Source organism: Sinohyriopsis cumingii, chromosome 2 (assembly GCF_028554795.1).
Source record: "Sinohyriopsis cumingii isolate HCF-2022 chromosome 2, ASM2855479v2, whole genome shotgun sequence".
Lineage (NCBI taxonomy): Eukaryota > Metazoa > Mollusca > Bivalvia > Unionida > Unionidae > Sinohyriopsis > Sinohyriopsis cumingii.
Genome location: NC_142962.1, coordinates 161,338,229 through 161,359,623, shown reverse-complemented (window position 1 = coordinate 161,359,623; position 21,395 = coordinate 161,338,229). Strand labels below are relative to the sequence as shown.

At 35.5% G+C, this 21,395-nt stretch overlaps 1 protein-coding gene across 3 annotated transcripts in view; it reads right to left on the bottom strand.

Annotated features, from left to right (window-relative positions):
• LOC149806222 (E3 ubiquitin-protein ligase TRAF7-like) overlaps window positions 1-21,395 on the bottom strand; it is a 176,259-nt gene that overhangs the window by 135,143 nt on the left and 19,721 nt on the right. The window contains exon 1 of one of the 3 annotated variants that reach the window (XM_089951174.1): window positions 7,980-8,010. The exons of the other annotated variants lie outside the window; for them this stretch is intronic. The gene's annotated coding sequence lies outside the window, so the exon portion shown is untranslated. Of the gene's footprint in view, window positions 1-7,979; window positions 8,011-21,395 lie in introns of those variants that run through there. 3 annotated transcript variants of the gene reach the window in all.

Below are 21,395 nucleotides of genomic sequence, written 5' to 3'. Positions count from 1 at the left end.
TTGTTGTAACTGCCATTAATTGCAAATTTTAACTGTACAAATCTTTATTTGTCATCTGATCATGTATTTTACTTGTGCAGTCAATTAAAATTCTTTAATTTATTTTCAAATTCCCATTTCTCTGCCCATAATTCTACTTTATATAAGAACAACTGTATTGCCAGCATGTCTTAAAAGGTTTAATCCTTTAATATGAAATAGTGACAATTTTAGGAGCCTTCAAGGAAAGCTGATGCACGAAGCATCACTTAAGATTACTCCTGCCGCATAACCAATACATATTTTAATTGGTCATATGTAGGACACAATAAAAAATATATTTCTGAAGCAAACCAAATACCATATTTTGATTGGTCACAAAGGGGACCCAATCAAAACTGAATTCCTGAAGCAGAACAAATACCATAGTTTAACTGGTCATCCAGGGGACCCAATCAAAAATGAATTCAGTTTAACTGTATCTCTGACAATTCTCTTGCAAACACCATCCCATCCCAGAAATATACCTACTCATAGGAATTAAGTGACATCATACATGTAGGACAAGGACTAATGAAGCTAGATTACCCTGCAAATTAGCAGTAAGACAAGATACCATATCAAGTGACAGATGCAATGTTTACCAAAACTTCTACTGCTACACAGTTTACAATAACCGAAATGAAGTCATTAAATTAAAACAATTAAAATCTCAAACTTTTCCACTATTTACCCAATAGGCACACTGCTGACAGCTGTTATATTGTGCATGCCATGCCCCAATGAAATTCAATTTGTTTCATGGGTTTTTTTTTACCTCTTACTCCATACTGTTTTTAAGATGTCTTGGCTGACAGTTTCACAAGAACATAAATATGATTGTTGTGATAATGTTTCATATTGCTACATGTATGTAGATGATGAATTGATAATGAAACCAGATGTACTTACAAACATGTGCGAGGCATACTTTCATAGCAAGTATAATAATTAAGAAACTATGCAGTGGCTTATAAACGTGAAAGTGTTTAACTAAAATAAAAAGTTACTAATCAAACATTCTGTCAAGCATGTTAGCCGAAGGCTGTAAGGGTGCAAATTTCTGTTGATCTATGAAGAGCACATTAAGCTGGGCCAGAGAACAATTAGATTTATGGGGACAGGCACCTTTTACATTACTATACTGCAATGTTTCTAATGTCTGTGTTGGGAGAGGTAGTGATTCCTAATTAAACCTTCATTTATTTAACCATCCAGACAAACTGCAAGGAAGAGGTTAACTTCGATCTTTGTATCGAAAATGTCAGATTTGAAATTGACCAGAATCAGTTGTTTGGAAATCTAGAAGTAAGACTCAACATAATTTTGGCACCTAGTTATCAAAGGTGGTAGAGATATTTAATCCTGATTGGTTGCACTAAATAAGGGGCATATTTCCCACATGAATTTCCTAGCTTTAAAACTGCCCTCATCGAAAATCTGGTCAGTCTGCATTTTTCCAGCAAGGGTCAAATATAAGGGGCTCCGAGATTAAATTTGGAAGAAATTCTCTCATAAAACATTTATCAAATGGACCAGATGTCTGGGAAGTCAACAGACACAATTCTGGTGGTAGAAGCGAACAAAGCTTCAAAGCACAAGGTATCTGCATCAATCGCATGTAATTTGTTGATACCAATATAATGCTTTGCTTGAATTTATTTGCTTATATTTGCATGAATTTATTTGTTTAAATCTGCAGATCAATTCTCTTGATATGAGTATAACTATGTTTGAGTTCATCTATCTTAATTCATACAATGATCTTCTTTATATAAGTTTGACGAATTGTTTGAATTTGTCGTCTTGATTATTACAGGATACTAAGAATTTCATGCATTACTTTAGTTGATATGAGTAATGAGAATCCATGTGAATTCATCGATCTTAGATGATTTCACGTATGATAAAGACTTGAATGTGTGTATTCACTGAAAATAATGTAGTTATGTCACAAATTTCATTCATTAATCTGTGTAATGGAGACAAGAACGGAACTGTTATGTCTTGTGTGATGTTAAGGCATGTCAATGATTAAATAGCTGTTAGGAAGTACATTAATCTTATGAAACTAGGCTTGTTTATGATCTGCCATGTTTAGCTTGACCAGATAACCTTTGGTCTGTTTGAATTCCAATAGGATGATATCTGACATAACGAGAGGGAAGTAACGATATATTCCCAGCAGGACAACTGACAGAAGATTCAGGTTGCTTCTCTGTATATTTTTAATGGGAAAATAGCTCCACTGATGTATCCACTGACATATCCATGTACCTACTGATCCAAGTATCTAGGTATCTACAAACTTACATATCCACCTACCCACACAAAGTTTGAGGGCCAAAAAGAGGCAAGACTGTAGGGAGGTTGGAGAAGGAAAAAAGTGAAAGGATCTAGAGGAACAACCACACTGAAGTTGGAATGGACTGGAAATCAGCAGGTTATGAAGTTGTACAAGGCAATGACTTAGATTGTTCACAAGATTCTATGATGAGCCAATTCTATCATTTCAAACAGATCAGCTATTTATATAAATATATTTATGTTTGAAATTCGCTGAATGACTTATTTCAAAGAGAAGTGTATCTTCCTAATTTAATGTAATATCACATTTGTTTATGTAATTGATTAAATTGTTGGTTTTCATGTATTACTTGTGTCATTCTGTTCTATATATCTGCTCAGATCTCTATTTATTCCAGCTGTAAGTTTCACATTTTAATATTTATTCAATCTGGGCAATAACACTGTGGGTAATCATCTAGATAATGAGAACCAAATAAAGTGGACACCTTGTAAGAAAGTACAATCCACCAATCAACCACACCACCCACAGCACCTCTACAAAGGCAATAATGTACTTTGTATTAACAATATGGTAAGTAAATCAACCTGATGTGTAATATTTAGCAATGTGTATCACCCGCAAGGAATGGGGCATGTTCTAAATTTGTCCCCACGTGGACAAACAACGAGAAGGACATTATACACTAAATTTGACTGGATCAAATCAAAGAGACACCCAACTGGCATCGAGACGGAGGGTGTGATAACAATTTCAATACGAATTGTAACTTCTAACTAGCAAGCAAAAATTTAGTTCTGGGAAGATTGCTGAGCAAATAGAATTATTCCGTGAAAGCTACTTGTAATTTGGCGGGAAAACTTACAGAGGAGATTCTAAGTAAAGACAAAGCTTCATAAAGGTCAATAAGTTATTTGTTTGATTTTTGCAGAATATTAAGGCATTGTAACTGTAACTATGTGTAGTATGTATACTTTATTAATAGGATCATTTAGTAGGTAGAATTACCTTTGTAGTGTTTAATTTACATGTGTATTTGAGACATGAGCTCGAGTATTATGTAGAGAATTATGTAGATTGTTAGCTTGTGGTCAGAATTAATTTTGTAATTCACTACTAGGTTACTTTGTAATAAATTAGTGCATTTATTCATGTGATATATTAGATTTTACACATGCCTGAATTATGGATTTGGAAAATTGTTGAAGTGTATAAAATTAGTTAATATTGGTGTATGGATATATCAGGACATGCATATTTGAATATTTGTGTACTTTGTGTGAGTTTTAATGTAAAGAAATGCATCTGATTGCTGTGATATTGTTTAGTATAATGGATTAGGAATATGTACTGATTTATTATGTATGTCTGAGAAGTAACTGACACTGTGCTTTAATTACAACGTTTTACCATACAAGGACATTTGAATATTTCAATGTGAATGAATGTGTGACTGAAGAAATTTAATAGCCATTATCTGATGATAGGCTGGGTGTAGTGTGAGATGAGAAGGCTTAGGAAAAGACTATACCATCCTTGTGTTTTCACAGGAAGTTTTTTGGAGGACAGAACTTCTGGTTCATCGAGTCCCAAGTCTCTAAGAGGGGAGATGGAAGTAAGACTAGCTGAGCAGTCGAAGTCAACAAGTCTAGTCAGTATAGAGTTGAGGAGGAATAGGGAAAGGAGTCGAGGAGGAGAAAGTAGAGAACGAGGAGTATCAAGGAGTCAGTGGAGAGAAGGAATTTGAAGAAAGTCGGGAGGAAGAGGAGAAGGAATTGGGGGGATAGGAGAAAAGAATACACAGATGAGTAGAATACAAGGACAGGTGGAAAGCTATCTCACACTACAAATCTAATGATGCAATAGGCTATCACAGGGTTGAGCAGAAGGAGAGTATGTGGGACATTTTAATCATTTGACTATTGAACTGTCATTAAATTATTATTAGTTGAATTTCACTATTCTGTATATTCAATCATTTAACCATCAGTATTACTGACTGGGGGCTTGAAGCGTTAGGTCTATCTTTCACTAATTTAACTTCCAACCAAAATCGAACCTGGGTGGGACTTCTATAATAATAAAAATAAATATTGGAAGCAACCCATCCCACACCTACCACAGTAACAGCATAACAAGCCCATCACTCCACAGTGATGTTCTGTAATGTGTATCAGCATTATCAGTAAATCAACCTGATGTGTAATGTTGTGTGTAATGTGTATCAGCATTTTATCAGTAAATCAACCTGATGTGTAATGTTGTGTAATGTGTATCAGCATTATCAGTAAATCAACCTGATGTGTAATGTTGTGTGTAATGTGTATCAGCATTATCAGTAAATCAACCTGATGTGTAATGTTGTGTAATGTGTATCAGCATTTTATCAGTAAATCAACCTGATGTGTAATGTTGTGTAATGTGTATCAGCATTTTACCAGTAAATCAAAAGGATGTGTAATGTTGTGTAATGTGTATCAGCATTATCAGTAAATCAACCTGATGTGTAATGTTGTGTGTAATGTGTATCAGCATCATATCAGTAAATCAACCTGATGTGTAATGTTGTGTGTAATGTGTATCAGCATTTTATCAGTAAATCAACCTGATGTGTAATGTTGTGTAATGTGTATCAGTATTTTATCAGTAAATCAGTCTGATGTGTAATGTTGTGTAATGTGTATCAGTATTATCAGTAAATCAACCTGATGTGTAATGTTGTGTGTAATGTCTATCAGTATTATCAGTAAATCAACATGATATGTAATGTTGTGTGTAATGTGTATCAGTATTTTATCAGTAAATCAGTCTGATGTGTAATTCTGTGTAATGTGTATCAGTATTATCAGTAAATCAACCTGTGTAATGTTGTGTAATGTGTATCAGCATTTTATCAGTAAATCAACCTGATGTGCAATGTTGTGTAATGTGTATCAGTATTATCAATAAATCAACATATGTAATGTTGTGTGTAATGTGTATCAGTATTATCAGTAAATCAGCCTCATGTGTCATGTTGTGTGTAATGTGTATCAGCATTTTACCAGTAAATCAAAAGGATGTGTAATGTTGCGTAATGTGTATCAGCATTTTATCAGTAAATCAACCTGATGTGTAATGTTGTGTAATGTGTATCAGTATTATCAGTGAATCAACCTGATGTGTAATGTTGTGCAATGTGTATCAGTATTATCAGTAAATCAACCGAATGTGTAATGTTGTGTAATATGCACTATAACAATTCTTATCAAATTGTGCCTTTTGTTACATTTGATGTGAAGGGGTGAAAAGATATAACTTAAATGGAAAAGAAGTTCTGGCATCAATGACAGTTAACAGTTTACCAGTCTAGTAAATATTTACAAGCAGTAAATTAAACTAAGCCATTCACATGTGCAAATGCTACAGCCTAAATGATGGATACATTGCAATGAATCAATCTCACTACAACCTGCTTCAGTAGGCCCTTAAACCAAGGCAACGTATGCTTGGAAACCACATTTTTTAGAAGAAGATGGGCATTCAGGGGCCATAACTTCTCTAAATGAATTACACAAAATTCTTGAAATTTCTTCCAGGATTCAATAATATAAGAAACATCCCAGGTAAAGATATGAAGTTCATTGACATGGCACTATAACTGACCAACACTGAGTGGAAAAGACAAAAGTAAACACAAAAAACTCTAGGCCCATGAAACAATGTTTCCATCAACTTGCATCTGGAATATGCTGAATGGATCTTCAGTTACACTGATTACAAGCAGCATCCCAGATAAAGATACAAAAATGACTGACAAGAGTAATAACACTATCCAAAATAGTGTGAAGCCATAGTGGCTCAATCGAATCCTACCACTGATCCTGCCTGGATCAGCTACTGGCCTTCAAGGGCAAGGTACTTAACTCCAGCTGCCTCAGCATAAAATAAGAATCTTGTGTTGCTGTGCCATAATGCACAAAATGAAACCAAAATGGTACAGATAAGATTCTAGCCAAAATGGTACAGATAAGATTCTAGCCAAAATGGTACAGATAAGATTCTAGCCAAAATGGTACAGATACGATTCTAGCCAAAATGGTACAGATACGATTCTAGCCAAAATGGTACAGATAAGATTCTAGCCAAAATGGACTAGAAAAAACTATAAACCCATTAAAGCAAACATGCAAGTCAAGGACAGATCCAACTGCATCAGAATATCCTATTGATCTCCCCAGAAATTTTTGATAGCATCTGGGTAAATTGCAATCTTCATTCACAAAACTACATACTTGCATCATGTTAATGAAAATGTTGTTGTTTTGGGATTACTGCCATCTTTCGGTGCATGATAGGCTATACATGGCAGCCATTATAACTGGTGGAGGGAGAACCCAGGAAAACCGGTTCCATCTGCTTCAAACCAGTTCAAACCAATTTATCCTGGTTAAAATCCAGTTCAAACCAGTTTATTCTAAATGGATTTAATGTCTTAATGCTCAGTTCAAAATGGAGCTGATGAGACAAAATCCATAAAAAGCATATCGAAATATACAAGATAATGCATACACCAAACTGCATCAGAAGATGCTGAATGGGTCCTAAGCTTTGCATTGGAGATTAACATGGCTGGAGTATAGTAAAAGAACTCCATAAAAATTGGACCTGAAAAGAAAAACCTTTAAAAGGCCTAATGCATACACCAAACTGCATCAGAAGATGCTGAATGGGTCCTAAGCTTTGCATTGGAGATTAACATGGCTGGATTATAGTAAAAGAACTCCATAAAAATTGGACCTGAAAAGAAAAACCTTTAAAAGGCATATCCAAGTGTATCAGGCAATTCATCTTACAAATGGCACCCAATTATGTGAAAGGGAAGCAGAGTTTTGGTGGTTACAAAAAGTATACACAAGCAGATGGATGGAGAGGCAGACAGACAGAAAAAGTGTTAACTACAGGGTGTCTGTAAATCTATTCATTCTTGATGCTGATTTTGATACACCATCAACAAATCTTTTTTAAAACCCTAAAGTTGCTTCCATTTCAGCACATAACTCGGTTTTAAAAGGGTTTACTCATCTATAAATCCTTATATAGATTGGCTAGTGATTATCTTAAATACAAATTTCAATTTATTGAAAATGTACATTCTGTACATGTATTGTTGTTGTTGTTGTTGTTGTGGGGTTTAACGCCATTTTTCAGCACGATAGGCTATACATGGCGGCCAGTATTAATGGTGGAGGAAGAACCCGGAAAACCCCGGAAAGAACCACCGACCCACGAGAAGCTACTGGCAGGCTTTCTCACATGCCCACATTGGCTGAATCTTAGACTCGAACCGCCGCAGACAGAGGTGAGATGGCAGTGATCCGTAACGAAGAGCGCTTTAGACCACTCGGCCACTCAGGGCCCCTCTGTACATGTATGAACTAAGAGATCCATCTCAAACCGCAAGTTATATTTACCTAAATCAAATTCAGTTTTAAGAAGAGTTTTGCCTTTTCTGGGGTCAAACTATGGAATTCCATACCACTTTATATAAAAAAGCTGTCTCATGCCAAACTTTCAAAAAGATTCATAGTCAATCTACAGAAACAATCATTTGTTAGATTTTCTTTAATTCAGTACTACTGCTCTTTAAAACATTATTCTATCTTGTACTCACCTATGTTTTACACATCTGCTTCTAATCTTTGTATGAATCCTGTATGAACTCATCCTTAACGACTTGTGTATATTTTATTATAGCAGTAGACCAATTGTCTAGTTTTTAATAGCATTTGTTGTCGAAAGACAACTCATCTTGTTATATTTATTTGTACAAATGTAATTATAGAAAAATTGGTCAGTTGACCAAATAAGCTTCTTTTTTAAAGTCATTATTATTATTATTATTATTATTATCAAACACTGAACAATATGTTTCCTCCATTACAATATTTAACCTTCAGTTAACAACTGGCAAAGACCCCAAACTTCTGGCTAATTTCCAAAGAAAAAAAAATCTCAGCATTTAAAAGACATTTTCAACACATTTTATTTCTAAATAATTCTTACTAGTTTGCATTTCACATTACAAGATTATTTTTTGGGTGGCAGTGTAATCAGCAACACAAACAGGCTTGGTATTAAATCTGAGATACACTTCTGGCAAGCTTGAGAGATAAGAATCTCCACTCTCCATGACTGTGTATCTGTTCTTCTGATAAAAGCTATATAGTTTATGATGAATTTGTACACTTCTGATAGGGTTAAATACAGATAATGTACCATACTAGATCTCTATGGACCACTCACATGAAATCTGAGCATCAATAGTCAGAAACAATGAATTAGTTCATTAAGTGTGATGGAACATGATTAAAAGGGCCAGGTTTCAAAGAAAGTTAAAAGTTGACCATTTTAAGGCTATGATGCATCACACAGGACATGTACCTGTAATTATCCCTTGATTTTGTTAGCAAATGTTTCTCTTCTCAGAACACAAGTTGAAAAAACCCTACCATGGTTTATCACGGGAGAATACTGTGTACTGGTCTGAACTGTTCAGTGGTAATACATTTTATTTACATCTTTTTGGTCACATGTTTCTGACCACTGTTCCTGGGGGTCCTGAGTGGCCAAGTTGTCTAAAGTGCTCATTGTTATGGATCACTGCTATCGCAACTCTCTGCATGGGTTCGAATCTCAGGCTCAGCCAATGTGGGTACGTGAGAAAGCCTGCCAGTAGCTTTTCATGGGTCAGTGGTTCTTTCTGGGGGTTTTCCAGGTTCTTCCTCCCCCACTGATACTGGCCCCATGTATAGCCCATCCTGTGCTTAAGTTAAACCCTACAACAACAACAACAACCACTGTGCCTATTTCTTCCCACTCAAACCTATAGCCACCATTTGAGACAACCAAAGCAATTCAAACAGATGTAAATCTTAGCAAGTCTTGTACAATCAAAATGAATAAAAGCTGCATGATGCAAGCATGTTTTCTCTGTTACTGTATCAATACCCCCATTACACATGTATGTATAGGTGTCCCCACCAAAAAGCTTCTGGGTCCAACAAGCCAAAGAAACATGGAGAAAAAAATTAAATTTTCACCCATCTGCTCATGCAATGGTTATACTATGTCAAAAGTAAAATCTCTCTGAAACAGATGTGTATTGGTGCTATCAAAAGCAACCAATAAAATGTGTTTCTGACCACCATTTCAGGTGAAAATGAAAAAATCTCCTGGAGATAATGAGTAAACATTGTGAGCTTGCTTATTTATGTGCCCTGGTACATGGTCAACATTTAACATTGCAAGCTTGTGCTTTATTTGCTCTGGAATATGATCAACATTTATCACTTTGAGCTTTTGCATTTGCATTGTCTGGTACATGATCTATATTCAACATTGTGAACTTGTGTATTTATGTTGTCTGGTACATGATTATACTGAAAAATCAGCCCCACATGAAAAATATACTAACTGAAGGTTTAGGGGCAGATCTTGCCTATTCTATAAAATGTGAAATTGCATGCAGACACTCTTGTCCCCACACATCAGAGTACCAGTCTATGCTGACTATAAGGAGTGCAGTATATCCATTCGACAAAACGAGTTCATATTTTACCATATAAAAGCAGTAACCTTTTTATTATAAGCTCATTCATTTTATTCCACATAATGCTCAATTATATTAACAAAATACACAACAAGAAACAAAATAACTGAATGTATGCCATATTCCAAACTAAATAAACAAGCGCAGATTATCATTACACAACAACAACATTATTACTGTGCACATAACTCCGCCCAGATAAATTTGAACTTAGTCATGCGCTTGACTTAACTTTCAAAAGAAAATGGCATGTATAGTCAAAACTGAAATTTGGAGTTATATTGTGAATGAATGTTATCTGAAATGAATAGATTTTGGTATTTTTTTTTTATTCTACTAAATTTCATTATTATGGACTGGATTTATATGTGACAATTCCACATGAAATACATCAGACTGAAGAAGCGAGGGAGAAGCATGTTGACATCTGCAAATGTGTTTCTGTTTCTGTCACTGAATGTTTGAAATCACAATGTGGGAAAAATATGAAGTCTTTCAATTGCAATTATCAAAAAAGATGCTATGGAATTTAATGCTTATCTCATTTTGAGTGCAGTAAGGAGGATGTAATTGCACTTATTTAAAATTACATCACAATTTCGAAATGTTAATCAAGATTGAGAACCTATGACATGGATCATGTAATTCGGATTTGCAAACTAAGAAAGTACATTTTGAGGAAATTCAGGATATAAAATGGTAAGTATATTTTTTGCCATTCTTATTGCAGCTAAAGAAGACAGTTTATGCCTTGTCACTTGTATGTTATTTGTAAAGACCCTTTCTTGCATCTATTGTATAGCTAGCCTAAATCCAAAACACTGTATCAAAAAAGTTAACGTGGAATGTGCCAAAGCAGCTGGTATGTGGCAGTCTATGAAACATCTCCTTTTACTTCATTCAGAAACAAATTTAAACAACCACAACATAAAGTGCCTACTACGCGAGTGAACATGATTTGTTTACAAATGAAAACTGCTGGAGTCTGCATCCACTGTTTGTTTACAATAGAAAGTAGTTCCTTTATGCATGTGAATGCAATGTGAAGGTGTGCAATATCGTAAAATACTGAACAATTCTGACAATGTAAAGTTAACAGAGAAACAAATGAGCGTATAATAATAATTGATACAGAACCTGAATGGTTCATAATTCTCCAAAACAGAATCAGCCTGATGTTTATTGTATTGTATTGCTTTCAATACAAAACCAAAACCTTGACCTCTGAAATAAGCGCATTTGGAATAGTTCTGTCTTTATTCTGAGGCTTAATTTTCAACCTCTTACAATTATAAGTGGCATGCTCTTTCTTTTTACAATAAGTGAATTTAGGAAGTGATAAGTATTCCAAAAAGTTGTGCCTTTTGACATTTGGAAGTACTCACATGAGGCTGAGATGGGTTTTTACCAAAGAAACCCTGCTGCATGGAAGATTTAGTGACTCTGTAAGTCATGGAACCATCTGCAAAGTTTCTACCAATTTGCTCAGCAAGATAGGTCTGGACATCACTACAGATGCAACTGTTGAACTCATTAATTACTATGAGCTGTCTGAGGATATCATAATCTTGATCAATCTTCTTAACTGAGGAACACCTGTAAAAAGTTGTTCTTTTTCCCCTGATAATTAGACGTGGGTTTTTCCAGTTTCTTTTCCACAATTCTTAAACATCAGTCAATATCCCTCAGTTACCAATTAATAACCCTTCAAGTTACATTCCTTAACCACAATAGAATTGGTACTTTGTTGTACAGACAGTGAAGTGTAGACTTCACAAGCTTTGCCAATAAGTTCACTTTATAGTAATACAGTACAAGGCTCTTTTGGACATTTCAAGTTTTTAGTAATTTTCTCAAAGTTAAAAAGTATCGATGTACTTCCTTTTCTTGAAAAGAAGATACTAACTGAATATTTCTGGTAATATCGAAACCAAAACTTGGTGTTGTGTGTGTATGTGTGCTCTGGGCTCTGCCTGCTAGTTTTAATTCTCTTTTGCCTGCATCAACATTTGCATTTCCCTTCTGAACTCTGCCTTTACCTTTCCTCTCTCTGCATTTGCCTCTCCTTTTCCTCTCTCAGCATTTGCATTTCTCTCTACTTTTCCTCTCTCTGCATTTGCATTTCCTTTTAGTCTTTCTGAGTTTGCATTTCCATCATTTCTTTCTGAAGCTAGTGCTTTGTTAATTCCAATTCCATCTCATTTTCAACTGTAATTCTTTTAATTTCCCAACAATCAACCCCAACGCACTATCATCCAAAATTTCCTTTCCCACCAATACTGAATCAAATTATTATTTCTTGCTTTTTTAAACATGTTCTTGCTTTAGAAAGGTCGTTATGTCTGGCAGACTCAAGCAACTAATCCTTTTTCATGGAAACTAACCCTCCCTAAGTAGGACTTGAAACAGACTTTACTACATTAGATGATACTGTGAATGCATGCTGCTTTAAAGATTTCTCAAATGTGTACAATTAAAATCTTTACCAGGGAAAATGAAAATTCCAAAACAAAGCCAATATAACTTTTAAAGATAAATTTTAATATGTCTGAAATATTTTAAAGAAATTAAGATTCTGGACAAGCCTCCTATTTCTCCATCAACTCTAGGTCTTAAAATATCTAACAGAAAGAAGCAAAATACATCAAATTTAGTAAATTCAACAAGTTATTTATTTCTCTAAGTTGCAAAGTAAAAATTGAAAAAGAGTATTGTGAATTAAATCCTAAATAATCCTAAATATCCTATCACAAGTCCAAAAGGTACAGAATGTTCCAAATGAATAGCTAAAGCCTTGAATATCCTGATGTACCAATAATCTTTAATGTCCTGATGTACCACAATGTCTTTGAACGATTTCACAGTAATCTCAAAGTGTGTGTGTGATTAGGATTTTTAACATAGCTTGAACAATTTTTCAGTTATATTGCTATGATGTCTGCAGTGTGGCAGTTAATAGTGATGTCTGGCACTGGGGCATCATGCTGCAGACATGTAACACGATGTCCCACCCAGTCACATTATCCTGACACTAGGCTGACCCGTCCTAACACTAACCTCTTAATGCTGAGCGCCAAGCAAAGCAGCTGGAAGTACCATTTTTGTAAGTCTTTGGTATGACTCAGCTGGAGTTAGAACCCACAACCTCCCACTTCCGAGGCGGACACTCTAACCACTAGGCCACCTGAGCGGTCAATCTCAAAGTAATGTGTTAGTCCAGTGGTCGATAAGCTTTTTGAAATTCCAATAATAATTTAGATCAGGGGTCTCAAACATGTGGCCCGTGGGATGCATGTGGCCTGCCAAGCCATATCTTGTGGCCCGATAAATGATTGGCATCACAAGGTGTCATGAGAGACAACAAAGGTGGTGCCGCCCTTGGGTCATCAAAAATGTCCTCATGCAGCCCTCAGGGTGGTTTGAATTAGAGACCCCAGGTTTAGATACATAAGATACCTCTCAAGTTATATCTTAACACTAATGTAAATAATTTCTCAGACTGATCTTCAACAGGAATTAATTTATTTATGAAGTCCCTTATATAATTAAAATGTCACTTGACCTAAGATCAATATAATGTTCTGGAATTTTAATGGAAAAGTCCACTTACTCATAGACAAGGTCAGGACTTAAACTAAAAATAGTAAACATCTTGTCTACTACTCATAATCATGACGTAAGTCAGGTATGCAAAAATTCCATTCACAGCCCTCAGTCAAGGACAAAAATCAAGCATACAATGTAGATATATATATATATATATATATATATATATATATATATATATATATAACAGGATTTAAAAAAATACAAGTATTCTGAAAATATGTCTATTCGGCAGCCATGAGCATCACCACTCTCTCCCACTTACAGATGTACAAACAAATCTGATGACTTGATGGACTGTATTTTCATTACATGTTGAGCTGCCAAGAAAACTGTTAGGTTATTCTATTTTTGAGACAGCATGAACGTACTCGTTTAGCACGTTCTTTAATCTTTATTCCTCACTAATCATTTCCTACTTTTGTTTTTCATGTGGATTAATTTTACATTTTGTTTTCTAATCGTGGTTAATTTAAAACAATGAACATTCCCTTTAACTGTAAGTTAATCCTGCAGCAGTTTTTGATGTCTACTAACAACCTGACTTCTCTCCCTCTCTAACAGTAGCCTTTTTAATCTACATGTACCTGCCATCTCTGAGGTGGATTTCTAAAAAAAAATAAGCCATGGACTTCCAAATTATTAGTTCATAATTTCTTATATCACTGAATTTTCTGTTACACATGATGGAAGAATGCTTATTCAGTGAATTAAAGATTGTTCACCTGTCCTGGAAATGACTGTTATTGTCAGTCACCACTTTGAAGAAATTAGCAACTATTAAAATGGCAAAGATTACAAACTGGCTGTTATACTTTAAGTTATCTGTTCACACATGAGCATTCCCATAAACAACAGGCTTCTTATTTACCCCAAGTGCAAGCTATCCGCAAAGTTTGGTCAAGGAACAAGCCTAAACTAAAGTTATTGTGCTATAACAAAAATATGTGTGAAAAGACAAGGTTATAACTGCAGAATAATAAACTCCACAAAAATGGTACGAAGCTGTATAAAAATGACATGAGGACCTAAAAGACAGGACTCTTAAAAATAAACTCCACAAAAATGGTATGGAGCTGTATAAAAATGACACGAGGACCTAAAAGACAGGACTCTTAAAAATAAAAGCAATGGATAATCCTTTAACGATTTTTATGAATATCAAAGGTCTTACAAACTTTGATCTTTTTATCCAAAGATCAGTCTAAGAAAATTAATTCGAATAACTATTAATAAAATCAGGAAATTATTTGATACTTAAGTATACTAGGATGTTGTGGAGAATTTTAAATACAGCTGTTAGTTAAGTTTAAAATACAAAGATACAAAAAATGTCAAAAGAAGGACTTTGACCTTGGATATGACCATCAAGCTCTCTACCATCTTAATGTTTGTACACCATAAAAGCATTTCAACTAAATACACAAAAACAGAACAAGGTGTTTCTCAAATGAGAGATCCTTTCATCAGCCTTACTTTACTTTTGTATTTTCAACCTAGGCTATTACAAAGGAGAGATAGCCATAGGCTATTATATTTGTCACTTGTCACTTTGGAAAGTTGTGACTGTAGAGCATATAGTGCCAGATGTACATGTTGAAAATGTGCATGTATATTAGGGCAAATGACTCAAAAGTTGTTGATATGAGGTTTAACACCATTTCTTACTGCAATAAAGGCTATACTTGGTGCCATGGTGAAGGAAGAACCTGGGATAATCCCAGTGAGAACCATCAACCCACCAGAAACTACTAGCTTCTTTCTCACATACACACATTGGTCAAGACGAAGACTCAAACCCACAAGGTCAGCAGTGAAATGGCAGTAATTGGTAAAGGCGAGTGCTTTAGACCATTCGGCCAACCAGGGCTCCAGATCCATAAATTGAACTGACCCTAGATTGCGAATTACAATGCAAAACTCATATAGAAGCAACAAAAAATGTTTACAAATACAAAGTTGACAATTTTAAAGATATTGGGCATCTAATTAATCCAGCATGAAAATATAGGCCATAGAGACCTAATTTTGAAATGGTACATGTCGTTTAGTATCTCAGAAATGTATACATAAAGCTTAATAATACTTGGAGAAACTGTGAGTGTTATAAACTGAAAATATTTGTTTTTGTGGTCACATACACATTAAAGGTATGTTATAGTGGCATATTTTCTTCATCAATGTGCAGTGCTTGTAAATACAAGTTCACATAATCAGTGTGATGCATGTGGGGCATCCAGTGTCAAAGATATGAAATAACATTGTGTATTTCAGGGAAAAAATTTATCAAGCATGAAAACAGGTCAGTGACTTACTTTTCAACATACAGACCCTGAAACTGGTAAATTTCTTTTTACAAGTGAATCAAACAAGGAATGCAAACAGGATGCTGAATGAAAACAAACCAAATGAAATGCAGAATAAATGCAAACAACATGACACATGCATTTTTAAGAAAACTTTAAATACAAGTGCAAAATGGAGAACATTGAATGATAAACAAAATCAAAATGGAACACAACTGCATTTCAAAAATGGAATTTTGATTCTGTACAATCTTTATTTCTGCACAAAAAACAGTAAGAAACAATGATTGTCCCCTGCCTACCATAGAGAGGTCATAAACGTTGACAAAAATGAAATGTGTCATTTAAGACAGAGCTGTATAGGTACTGAGTGGACATCAAAAGTAACAGGTTTCATTGCCCTATCTTAAAATGTATTTGAGGAAATTAAAACAGTTATCAAGAGACCTTGACACAAGATGCCATTAAAATGTAATAAGTGTACCATGGTTCATCCCTGTTTCTCAAAGAGCTTTTATGATACAAAGCAGAAGCAATTCTAGAGATGTTACCTTGACCTTGAGAATAAGACCTCAAATGTACAACGAAACACCTCTTCTAGTCATCACTGATAACTATACCAAGCTTCATTCATAAACAGCTGTTAAGTTGGAAAGCATAAGAGAAAATATGAAACCTAAACCAATTACTGGTGACCCTGATGACCCCAAATGTAGTAGACAACACACTTTTTAGTGATGATGCAGTCAAATCAAGTTGTGTCCATTCATGTCAAATGGCTCTAAATTATGATGGAAAGAAAAATGTAACCGAACAATTCAAAAAATAATACTATGACACTGACCTTAACCCAATGTGGTATAGAACACACATGCAAAGCATGATATGTATGTGTACCAAGCTATATAATTTAGCAGCCATAATCTTGCCCTTAAGTAACGATATATATAGTGTGGAATGTGTTACACCTTCTAGTCAGATGTACATGTGTACCAATTTTCACCTCTTAATCTCAAATGGCTTTAAATTTACAAGCAGAAGGAAAAGTATGATGACAACATAAAATATTAAGACTGTGGTATGCAATACACCTTCAAGTGAGGATGAAATCATATGTTATTGGACTATGACTTTGATCTTGAACACAGGACCACCACTGTTCTAGTGATGATGTGCAAGATTTCATCAATTACTCTTAGACGGATTTAATATTATAAAGCAAGTGTGATTGAAAATGAAAAAAAGCTGACCCATAACCTTGCTGATGCACAACACAACTTATATTTATTATTTACAAGTGAGCAAAATTTCATTCTTATCTCAAATGGCCTTGAAGTTATCAAACTAAAGGGAAAGTGTGACAGAAATAAAGTCATCACACTAAAGGGAAAGTGTGACAGAAATAAAGTCATCAAACTAGAGGGAAAGTGTGACAGAAATAAAGTCATCAAGCTAAAGAGAAAGTGTGACCGAGATGAACATCTAGATGGACATACATGTAAATGTAAATTCTGTAACACAAGCTTTTCTTAAAAGAATTAGCTGACAAATACTGGTACTCTACAACTGTATTTTTATACCTACTGCATTTGCAGTTACATTTTATTGTAAATTCTATTCTATCTATTGTATTTGATATGTCATAAATGACAAACAGTAAGACAAGATACAAAAGCTAGTTCTCCTCTTTACCAACACTGAAGATGGAAAACTGGACTTCAATATGCAAGTTACATGTAACATACAAGGAAACAATCGATGAAAATGACAAACACTAAAGCTGGAAACATTTGTGAAACTTTAAATAAGAAACAATGAAATGAAAATAAAAAAGCAAATAAAATGAAGATTTTGTAAAATTCAAGGTCTGTACTAATTTTTATGAGTGAAGGCCAAATTGAGTCCAAGATGTGAGTTATGAATGAACAATTTAAAAACAGAACAGTCAGTCAAGCATGTAAAATAGGTCCAGTGACTTGCATGTACGTTTACCATGGCTAAAGTACTCTTTCCAGGATGCAATGCAAAGCAATTTGCATGGGTGTAAGTAAAATATGTATAGTGAATCAGATATGGAGTGTGTAATGAATTAACCAACCAGTGTTATTCCTTGCCTGTTTTTAGATGGCATAGCACTCATTTGCTTCCTATGTGATATAAGGTCACCCTGGGGTTCACTATGTCCTCCATTGGAGCTGCCTGTCTTAAACCCCATGTGGTCTAATATACATGTACGTGGTAAAATTCCAGACATGTATTTCAGGCATCATCATGGTACATTTTACCCCTTTTTCACTTAAAGTTCAAATATTATCGTAAATGCAACAATGAATGGCACTAAAATTGCCTGCTCTTCTAGAGGATGCCCTCAGATGAGATTTTACTGTGCTTTTAAAATACCCTGACATCCAGCACTCCGCCATCACTAATAATCTTGGGACAACACAGTCAACCAACATATGTACTGCTGTAACAGTATTTCTCCAAAGATATAACAATACTCAAGTGGTAAGTCACAAAACCCCCAACTCTAACACATTGTGTGTGTGTGTTTCCTGAAATAAGCCCATCCCCACTTCTTACCTAAGGCTGAACAAAATTAATTAATTAAAATTAATTAAAACATTAATGTTCTGTAATTTATATAAAAGAATACAACTGATTTTCCACATTTTGATAGACCCATGAAAAACATAATTCATTTATAAATCATTTACAAAATAGTTACAGATGTTGTTTCTTCAGATGCTCTGTTAAAATCAGTTATTCATAAAATTTCACTTCAAAACCTAACAGATGTCTAGAATTAACAATAATAACCATCACACCATCCAAGCTTTATTAAAGAACAGTCACATATTTCCTCTCCTCATATTTTGAACACTGAACTGATTACCATAACTGCTAGCTGTAATGACTTTAAAACAATGCATATTCATGTAGTTTTCCAACAGGCCATTTTAGGATGGTATCTGTCCATACTGTTTAAACCAGCACACAGTCAAGGAAGTTTTTCTTTATTTCCTGCCAAAAGCCCATTATTTCAACAAAATGTAATTTCCTTTCTTGGTTGCAAAATGTCTTTTCCTTAGTTGCAAAATGACCCTTTTCTTGATCACAAATTGGTCCTTTTTTGGTGGCAAAATGCCCCTTTCCACGTCTCACTAACAAAATCAATTATTAAATAATGTGCTTGACTTGATCATAAGCAGGAATGCATCAGTGCTCAAAGCTTTGGCTACTCAACGTGTCCACTGGTGAAAACTATCGTGGTGTTGCAGAAAGGATCTGGTTGTTTATTTCAACTGCTGGTAGCAGTGTGTTCGCTTGCTTGGTATTACAATGGCACCATGCCATGCTGTTCTTCGCATTCACCAAGTCTTAATTTTTAGTGCAAGGTTGTGTTTTTCTCTCAATTACTTGCCCTTTTTAGGCTGCAAAATGTCCCTTTTTATTTCTTGCAAATATAAACAGTTGCATATATATATAGTGCATTCAAATCTAAATGAGTCTTTTTCAAAGGTAAACACAAAACAGAGACAAGACAAAACAAAAAAGAAACAGAAAAGCCATTGAGGTTACATACTTTTAAGCTTGAAATTTTTAATGTTTGAGCTAGATTATTTCAACCTGAAGCGGATGCTGAAAAATATTTCATGTTGAGCTGAAAATATGCCCCCTTACAAAACTGAAACCAATCGGTTTAAACCAAGAAGGCTAGAAAAAGACAGCCATGCAAAAATAAAAACATCTTTTTGCAGATGGCACATTATCTTTTAAATAATTCTCTAAACTGGCTTATTAGTCATTACTACTTAACAATGAAATATCTGGGATATAATCTGTGCTTACAGAAATTTACATAAAATAACAGATGGCGTTATGACCCATCAATTTCTAGGTCAATATAAATATAAAAAAATGCCATTTTTCAGCACACAATAGGCTATGCATGGCGGCCAGTATTAATGGTGGAGGAAGAACCCGGGAAAATCCTGGGAAGAACCACCGACCCACGAGAAGCTACTGGCAAGCTTTCTCACATACACACATTAGCCGAATCTTAGACTCGAACCCACGCAGACAGAGGTGAGATGGCTGTGATCCATAACAGAGAGCGCTTTAGACCACTTGGCCACTTGGGACCCCTCTAGAACAGAATGAAGATTGTTCCTACCTTGGAGTAGGATAGAACTAACCATGTGTTTCTGTAGGATGACCAGGTATGCTGCCATCACTGCAGATGTCACCCGGAACAAGGAGCTGATACAATCCATAATCTGAGTAGAAGCCCAGGGGCTGATGTTGAGGCTAAAGGGAAGAACGGTGAACTGATAAACTGTGTCATGGTAAGCAAAACTTGGAGAAAATGTTCATGACACAGTCTGGATAGGTACATGAAAAATATGCGCCGTCCAAAAGGGAGGGTATGATATGTTTGGAGAGATGTGGATTGCACACATGCGACACATTGTATCAAGAGGAGATTGGCCAAACATGTCAAAGTATTGGCTGTAATATGGTGAGCAGCAATGGTCACTGACCCTAGCAATCCTGGGCATCATCTCCCAAGTGTGGCCATTGCTGGATGTCTGCAATGACATCCCTAACCAGTTCTGACAGGCATGAAGCAGATTTGTCCACCCTATAAAACATACGAGGATACATATGAACAGCTACAACATTCTTATTAAGTGCCAGGAGATCAGAAGACATCTTTTGCTTTAAGCCTGTCTCTTCCTCCTCAATGAGATCTACTGATTCTATAGAGCAGCATCATGAGTAGAGGGTATTCTGAAGTAGCCAACAGCCTAAAAATGTCCTTGACAGTGGCTTGAAAGCTAAACTTCAGTCTGTTCCATGGGCGGACCTGAGTAAGGTGTAAAGGATGGTGGATTTGAAGGAGTTATGTGTCGCACTCACAGTGCATTGAGGCCCAGCTAGGTCTATTTGCACTGCAAGAAGACATATCAGGTGGTATGAAGACTCAATTCCATCCCTGTGAAAATGTCATTAGCTCTCCCTTGTGGACAAGAAGTGAATATATGAAGTCCGGCACTGCTGGCTGGTTTTGCCTGGCAAATGGTCAGCTTGGAAGCTGGCAGTATAGAAGACAGTCCAGCTATCACTGGTACTGGCCACTCCATAGGCCTGGCTCGAAAGACAGATTTCTCACTGAAATCTCTGGTATAGTAATGATAAGATGCCGATGGCTTGGCTAGACGAACGGATTGATCACTAAGATCCCTGTATGAACTATCTGGTTGAACCATTTCAATAAAAAAGATCCCCACGCTGGGATCGCTGGACTTACAGTGAATGCTGGATGGTAGGCGATGTCTGTATGGCTGGTAACAGTATGGCAGTATTAAAAGTAGGATCCAACTGATACGGCATAAACCACATGAACCCTGACTTACAGGCCCAAAACCCAGGCAAGAACATATGGAGGAACTTATGGCTCGTGGGCTGCCTAAAATTGGCGATTCCTCCCAAATGAATCAGTATCGACAACCATGAACAGAAGGTTGTCTTCCTTGATTTATTCTGTCTTTCCTTCCCTTCA